Here is an 8,065-nt window from a genome sequence, read left to right as displayed (position 1 = left end):
GGCAAGTGCTGGCCTCCTGCGGCGGCCTTGCGCGCGCGGGGGTTGCTGACCTCAGGGTCCTGCCCACCACCCACCCTGGCTGCCGAGCAAAATCCCGGAGGCGAGCTCGGCGCCCGGATTTGCGGCCACCCCTCTGGCGCCCATTCGTAACTGCGCTTCCCGCGGGTCCCCGGGAGGCTTCGTTCCCAAGCCTTTTGTTGTTTTGTTTTCCTGAGTTCCAGTAGTTCTTAGGATCGCTAGTTAACTCCATCAAAGGGCAGATTTAAAACGATAGGATTTATACAACTCAGGACCAAGCACCAGCAAGCCTAAGGGTTTTAAGTGGCTTTTTTTTCTTGGCGCATTTGTAAATGACCCGGGGCCAGATTTCAGGAATGTGCTCCACCGAGTTCCTGCCAGTTTCAAACCCTGCAACGCAGCCCTTAACTGTAGGCAGCCGGGAGGAGTAGCTTTATTTTCCCCGTAGACTCTAGGCTCCAGAGTCGCCCTCCCAAGGGAGGGCCTCCTCAGCGAGGACGCCCTAGGGGTCCAGAGACAGATCAAGGTCAGATGAGGGAAGTGCCTTAAACACCGCCTCATGGTCACCTGAGCGGTGGTGGGCAATGACGGGGAAAGGGATCTCCCTTATTTTAGTCACTTCCACAAATACAGTACCGCTTTGAACGGTAACCTAAAGGGGGGGGATGACCCCTCCCTTGGAAACCTTTTCTTTAGTTTAAGGTATGCATGCCTGGTTTCAAGAGGACCTTATTCAACCTCCAGTTCTCCGTTTTGGAGAGGAAATTTTGGATTTTTGTAGTTTACCAGCCCCCAGCCCCGCTTGGTGGGCCTTAATGAACACATTCCTGCTGAAGGCAGCTGCGGGCCCCCTTGAGCCCCAGGGCAGGCCAGGCACCCTGGAGCCATCTGTCAATCCTAATTGCCTGCTGGGTCAGCACAGCCTCTTAGTGAGGAGACTGTATTCCATCTCTGAAATGAGACCCTTAGGGTTTCTCTTCTATTCTGGAACCTCTGTCACTTTGCCCTAAGAATGCTTCTGGGTCTAAATTTCAGGTCAGGTCTGGAAGCTGAGGCTTAAGTGAAAAACCATTCAGGTGCCCTGGCAGCTGCCTGTTGCCCATAGAAGGACTGTTCACATAACTGTTGAGGGCAGCATTCCTGGGCCCAGGAGCCCAGCCAATAGCTAACTTGCACAGAATTTGTGACAGTTTCCAGCAGCCAGGAAGTGGGATGTTTGAAGGGAAAAGAACAACAGTCCCTCTGGGTCAGCTCTTCCACCTTGCATAAGTCTAGTGATTAAATCAGTGATGTGTGGTTGAGAATTGTTACAGTTCCTTTTGTTTGTTTGTTTGTTTTTACATTCCTAAACCTGAAGTTTTATTCAAACATTTGGTTATACAGTTTTGAAGACGAATGATGTAGATATTTATTGAAATGGAAAGATGTTCATGCTATAGTGTCTGTGAAAAACATGAGATTACTTGTGGTATGATCCAATTTGCTATTTGTGTTCTTTTAAAAAATATATATTTTTTTAGTTCTAGGTGAACACAATACCTTTATTTTATTTGTTCATTTTTATGTTGTGCCAAAGATTGAACCCAGTGCCTCATAAGTGCTAGGCAAGAACTCTACCACGGAGCCACAACCCCAGCCCATATATGTGTTCTTGTACTAATGAAAAAATTGTAAAGGTAATTTTTTCTCAAGGTAGGTAGGTTTGTTATATTCTTGCTTGGCTGCAATTTGTCTTTCTATACTAAATATACATTACCTGTGTATTAAAGAATACATGTTCATTTGTATACAACCAGAGAAATGAAAAGTTGTATTCCAAAAAATAAAAATAAATAAATAAAATAAAGCTGCAATTAAAAAAAAAGAATACAAGTTCAAAATAAAATTAAAAATTCAGGGATGGGGCAGGGTGTAGTGGTGCACACCTGTAATTCCAGCTACTTGGGAAGGGTCAGTTTGAGGCCAGCCTGGGCAAATTAGAAGGATCCTCTCTCAAAGTAAAATATAAAGGGCTGGGGGTGCAGCTGAGTGGTAAAGCCTTTTCCTATAATGTGCCAAGATTTGGGTTCAATCTCCAGTGGGGGTGGGGGGGGGATGGAATGAGGGAAGAATTTGAGGATTTAAACCATGTTCAGTTTATCACTGAGCCATATCCTTTTTTTTTTTTTTTTTAAAGACAGGGTCTTGCTAAGTTGCTAAATTGCTTGGAGCCTCACTGTTGCTGAGGCTGGCCTCCTGTCTCAGCCTTGGAATTGCTGGGATTGCAGGCGTATGCCACTGTGCCTGGCTAAAGAATCAGTTCTTGAGGAAGAAAAAGCATATTTCTTGATTTCCAGGATCTGACACCTAACAGGCAAATGCTTGAAACCATGTATGTATGGAAGTCAGTAAAGGCATGTGGTTAGAATAGAAAGGCACAGATTTAGACCTATCAGCTGTGTTTGGAATTCTGAATAGCCTACCAACCCAGGCATGCTATTTAATTCCTCTTTTTCCTGTCAGTTCCATGAGTTCAAAATGAGAATGTGAGAAATTCATTCATTATAGTGTGACAATACCACCAATATATTCAAGCTGTATAAATTATAGAGAAATTTATAAGCAAACTGTATTTATTAAAGTGATTTAAATTCCTGTGAGATCATACAACAGTTTCATGTGGTGCAAATTCTATTGTTTGTGAGGAAGATTTTAAACTGCCAAATAAGCAGTAGTTTGTGGGCAATGCCTTTGTTTATAGATTAAACTTTAATCATGAAAATTCTACAAGTTCACATCTTTTTTTTAACTTTTTTTTAAGTTTTATTTTATTTTTATTTTTTTAGAGAGAGAGAATTTTAATATATATTGTTTAGTTTTTTTTTTTTCCCAGCGGACACAACATCTTTGTTTGTATGTGGTGCTGAAGATGGAACCCAGGCCGCATGCATGCCAGGCGAGCGCGCTACCGCTTGAGCCACATCCCCAGCCCAGTTCACATCTTCTAAAATCATGAAAATGTTCTCTGGGTAACTTGTTTATAGGAATGTATAACTTAACATGTGATTCAACAAAAATGGTACTATTTAATTAAACATTTAAACTGTTTAATTTTGGTGTTTGAATTTCAGTTTAGACAAATAGGAAAAGGAGTGACTAAGATCATTTTAAAAGCTATTACCTTTTTCAGGGCTGGGGTTGTGGTTCAGCGGTAGAGCGTTTGCCTAACATTTGCTAGGCCCTGGGTTTGATCCTCAGCAGGACATGAAAATAAATAAATAAATAAGATAAAGGTATTGTGTCCAACTATAACTCAAAAAATAAATATTAAAAAAAGCTATTACCTTTTTACTTTTTGGCATTTCTTAAAATTTATTTTTTCTAGCTGGGTCTGGTGGTACACCCCTTTAATCCCAGTGACTCAGAAGACTGAGGCAGGAGGATCACAAGTTCAAGGCTAGCCTCAGTAACTTAATGAGACCCTAAACAACTTAGTAAGACACTGTCTCAAAATAAAAAATAATAAGGGCTGGGGGTGTTGCTTATTGGAAGAGTGACCCTGGGTTCAATTCCTACTGGGGGAGAAAATATATATATATATACACACACACACACATACATACATACATACACACACACAAACACACATATGTGTATATATTCCTTTTTTTGTTCCCTATTTTACATAAGTGTATTTAAGCACCCCAACATAGAACTTGAAGTGGGCAGGCAGGTTAGGGATGTGACTTTGTGGTAGGACCTGATTTTTTTAAAATATTTTTTTTAGTTGTAGATGGACATAATATCTTTATTTTTATTTGTTGTTATTTTATGTGGTGCTGGAGATCAAACCCAGGGTCTCATGCATGCGAGGCAAGCATTCTACTATGAGCCCCAACCCCAGCCCAGGACCTGATTTTGATCCCCAGCACGAAAGAAAAAGAGGAAAGTTTCCAGGATTTATTTTCTCCATAAGAGTCATTTATCCCTTCTCAGGACAGATGTGCCTCATGTATTAACAGCAGACACTGGAAAAAGTAATCAAACTGTTCTACCCTGCTACACCACCACCTGTGAAAGAGGTTGAGCTTCTCTAGTGGCACAGTGTGTGTGGGGGTGTGGGGGATTACATTGTTGTTTTGTGTGCTGGCTGTTGTCTTTCTCATTGTGAAAGGGAGAGCCAGATGAAGTCTTGCTGTGCAGGCAGGTAACTCTGGTCTCATTCATCCCCAGGGAGCACCCAAATCTGAACCAAAGACCCAGAACACAGGTGCTGGCTACATTTGGGTGTAGACCTCCCAGAGCTTGAACCCTGGCTGGCAAGCCACCTGGCCCGAGTCTCCAGGAGCACTGAGTCTTCTTAGCATGCTAGAAGTGGGGGGCAGCCAAATGGAAGGATTTGTCTTTCTCTCTGCCTCTAGTGGAGTTGGAAGTTGACCTTCCTGTCCCTATCGCCATTTAAAAAAAAAAAATTTCTGTAGGAACACTCAGGAATATATAAGCCAGCATTTGGAGTCAGAAACCATTGTGGGGGCTGGGGATGTGGCTCAAGCAGTAGTGCGCTCCTCTGGCATGCGTGCGGCCCGGGTTCAATCCTCAGCACCACATACAAAAATGATGCGTCTGCTGAAAACTAAAAAATAAATATTAAAAAATTCTCTCTCTCTCTCTTTAAAAAAAAAAAAAAGAAAGAAAAGAAAGAAAAGAAAGAAAGAAACCATTGTGCCTTTTCTCCTATTACAAACCCTGAAATTTTTTTTGATTCTGGGTCTCCTTAAAGTGTGGCTTATAATAATGCTCTTAATCTTTTTCTTTAAGGAATGTCATAGTAATCTCTTAATTCATTGCATTTATATATGTAAATGAGATACTCTAAGACTTTAATCTGCACTTGCTGTAATCCTTATATTCTACCAGTAGGAACCATAACAAGAAATTCAATTGATGGGGCTGGGGTTGTGGCTCAGTGCTTGCCTAGCATGTGTGAGGCCCTAGGTTCAATCCTCAGCACCACATAAATTGATTAAAAAGAAGGTTTTGTGTCTGACTACAACAAAAAAATAAATATATTTTTAAAGAAATTCAATTGATTTCTCTGTTCATAGCAGTTTACATTCCTCTGTGAAAACCTGACAATACAAAGTCTAGAAATTGACAAAATCATTCACACACATATTGGTCCAGTTGTCAAGGCAGTAAAAGTTGAAGACAGTATGATTTTGAGGAAGTTTCACTTTTTTCTCATTTTTTGAAAATGGAAGTGAGTAAAGGCAGCTTAGGAATTGAGTACTAAGGGCAGGAAAAACCCATGAATATGCCAGGATAGGCTGGTGCAGGGGAGCTCACCTGTCATCCTAGCCCCTTGGGAGGCTGAGGCAGGAGAATCACACGTTTGAGGCTGGTCTTGGCAATACAGGAGGCCCTGTTTCAAGACAGAAAATAAAAGGTGCTGGGGATGTGGTACAGTGGTAGATTGCCTCTGGGTTCAACCCCCCACTGATGGGGGCCAGAGGATATACCATTTATCTGAACAAAAAAACTAACATCAGAAAATTGTTCTGGGAAAAATACTCAAGTACACAGTTAAAAAGGGAAGCAGAAAGCATTCCTCAATGTTCCCCCAAATGAATGTAGTGTAGCTAGTGAGATTTAGGAAGGTGAAGCTATATTTGGTAACTCAATTAAAATAACTACATTCTCAAGTTACTAACTGGGAACCCAGGGTATTGTGAGTATTTTTAACTTGTCACAACCTGTGCTAATGTTGGCTTTCCCCCTCCTCCTCTTTTCTAAGCAACTTCAATCATCTGAGAATTAGCATTCTGCAGCAGGTTTTTTTTTTTTTTTTTGTGTGTGTGTGTGTGTATTTTAACAGAAAACAAAGAATCATAGATTCCAAGGATCTGACTACTGGGGCTAATGCTCTTGAATTACTCAAGGAATTCTAGATTCGCCCCCTGGAGCCCAGGAGTAGTACAGTACACCTGAAAAAAAAAAGGAGATACAGCACAAACCCAGGCCTGTCACACTCTATAGAGCCCTGTATTCTATCTATCACTTTGTTACCCCACAAATACTTATTCACTGTTGAAGTTGGGTCAATTACTGCTGCTATAGTCCTCTCTTCTTCTTCTTTTTTTTTTTTTTGTCTTCTAAAAGGCTAAATTTCTAAGGGAAATTGAAGGGGAGACCAACAACAATAACAAAACCCTTCTCTACTAATGGAGTGGCAGGAAGACAGACTAGTAAAGAACAGCACTCGGTACTGGCACCAAGAATCACTGTTGCGGGCTGGGGATGTGGCTCAAGCAGTAGCGCGGTCGCTCGCCTGGCATGCGTGCAGCCCGGGTTCAATCCTCAGCACCACATACAAACAAAGATGTTGTGTCCGCCGAAAACTAAAAAATGAATATTAAAAAAATTCTCTCTCTCTCTTAAAAAAAAAAAAGAATCACTGCTGCCAGGCGCATTGGGTCAGGGCCTGGAATCTGCTACTCAAGAGTAATCCTAGGCCGGGGCTGGTGGCATACACCTGTAATCCCAGTGGCTCAGGAGGCTGAGGCAGGAGGATTATAAATTCAAAGCCAGCCTCAGCAAAAAGCAAGGCCCTAAGCAACTCAGTGAGACCCTGTCTCTAAGTAAAATACAAAAAAGTGCTGGGGTTGTGGCTCAGTGGTTGAGTGTCCTTGAATTTAATCCCTGGTACCAAAAAAAAAAAAAAAAAAAAAAAAGGAATACAGCTGTAGCTTGGAACTAGAGTGCAAAGTGCTTGCCTACTGTGTGCTAGCATGTACTGGGTACTGCAAACAACAATAATTACTGTTTACTAAGGACCAAATTCAAGAAATACCTATTGCATTAAAGTGTTGAGTAGGAGGGGTTATCACTTGGATCTGGGGTTTTCCTTCCTTGTGGCAACCCACGGGGTCCTCTATAGAGCCCTGCATTCTATCTTCAGGTTTTTTTAAGGTGCTGGGGATTGAATCCAGGCACCCCAGCATGACAGGTGGAAGCTCTACTACCTTGCCACATCCCAGATGGTTTCTTGACCTGTGTTGTATAAGACATAATGCTTATTATGTGTAATATTTACCATAGGGAATAAATCAGGTGTAACAAAACAAAAAAATAATTCTCATGTTTCATTTGGATTTCACTGTAATAATTATTTTTCTTGGTGTATCTTTTAAGCTACCAAAAGGATAATATCTTCAAAGTCCTTTTTTATTCAGGCAAAACAAGTTGCTCCTGGTGCCTTTGGGCAATACTGGCTAACCTCAGGACATTGGCTTTGGCCATAGAAATCAGATAGCATATTAAGTCTGTGGTCAAATCATCTACATAAGACAACTCTATAAGTTGTTGAGGAGACAGGCTAAGTGCCCAGTCCTCCTTTTCATCTTAGTAATTTATCTGCGTATCATCCTGTAAAGCGCCTCAGTTTATCACCTCTGGGGAGCCCTCCTAAGGGCTGCCATACTGCACAGATAATAAAACAACAACAATAAGAGTAAGCTACCATTTACTGAACCAGGCACTATGCTATAAAATTTATGGCTTAGGAAATTGAGGCTAGACGTATTTCTAAAGCAAGCCCATTCTCTTAATCACCAAACGTTTCCATTAGAATCATTTTAACCACAGAATTAGCAATAGCCATAGGTACAGCACACACGCCCTCTCAAATAATCTCATCTTCCTAGTGCGCTGAGGAGTTCCTTTTCTGATTTGGATTAAAATTTTTATGTCATTCCCTTTTAACAGTTCGTCTTCGAATCTACTAAACATGACGTTAGGGGCTCATCTGCATTTTGTATATAAACACTTTTCCTTTCTACGATCTTTAGTGCTACAGAACGCCAGGCCTGCTCCTGGTCATTTCACCAGGGCAGTCCACGAAGTCAACCTTCAATATCCAAAGTTGTCCAGCACCCCGCGGTCGGTCCCGGACGTCGCCCGCTGCTCCGGCAGCCCGGCCAGTGCCGCGAAGGGCAGCGTCCAGCCGGGCCCCGCGCCGGTCCTCCCGGCAGGAACACGAGCCGGGAGGGCGAGGAGGCCGCGGTCCCAG

The 8,065-nt window shown here is 42.2% G+C and overlaps 1 long non-coding RNA gene across 1 annotated transcript; it reads right to left on the bottom strand.

Annotated features, from left to right (window-relative positions):
- Window positions 1-3,943: 3,943 nt before the first annotated feature.
- LOC125610790 lies at window positions 3,944-8,059 on the bottom strand. Its single transcript, XR_007340806.1, has 3 exons — window positions 6,848-8,059; window positions 5,344-5,419; window positions 3,944-4,630 (listed from the first exon to the last, which is right to left on the bottom strand). It is a non-coding gene; the product is annotated as an uncharacterized LOC125610790 (long non-coding RNA).
- Between the last annotated feature and the right edge of the window lie 6 nt (window positions 8,060-8,065).

Source organism: Marmota marmota, unplaced genomic scaffold (assembly GCF_001458135.2).
Source record: "Marmota marmota marmota unplaced genomic scaffold, marMar, whole genome shotgun sequence".
Taxonomy (NCBI): Eukaryota; Metazoa; Chordata; class Mammalia; order Rodentia; family Sciuridae; genus Marmota; species Marmota marmota.
This window is presented reverse-complemented; position numbering and strand designations above follow the sequence as displayed.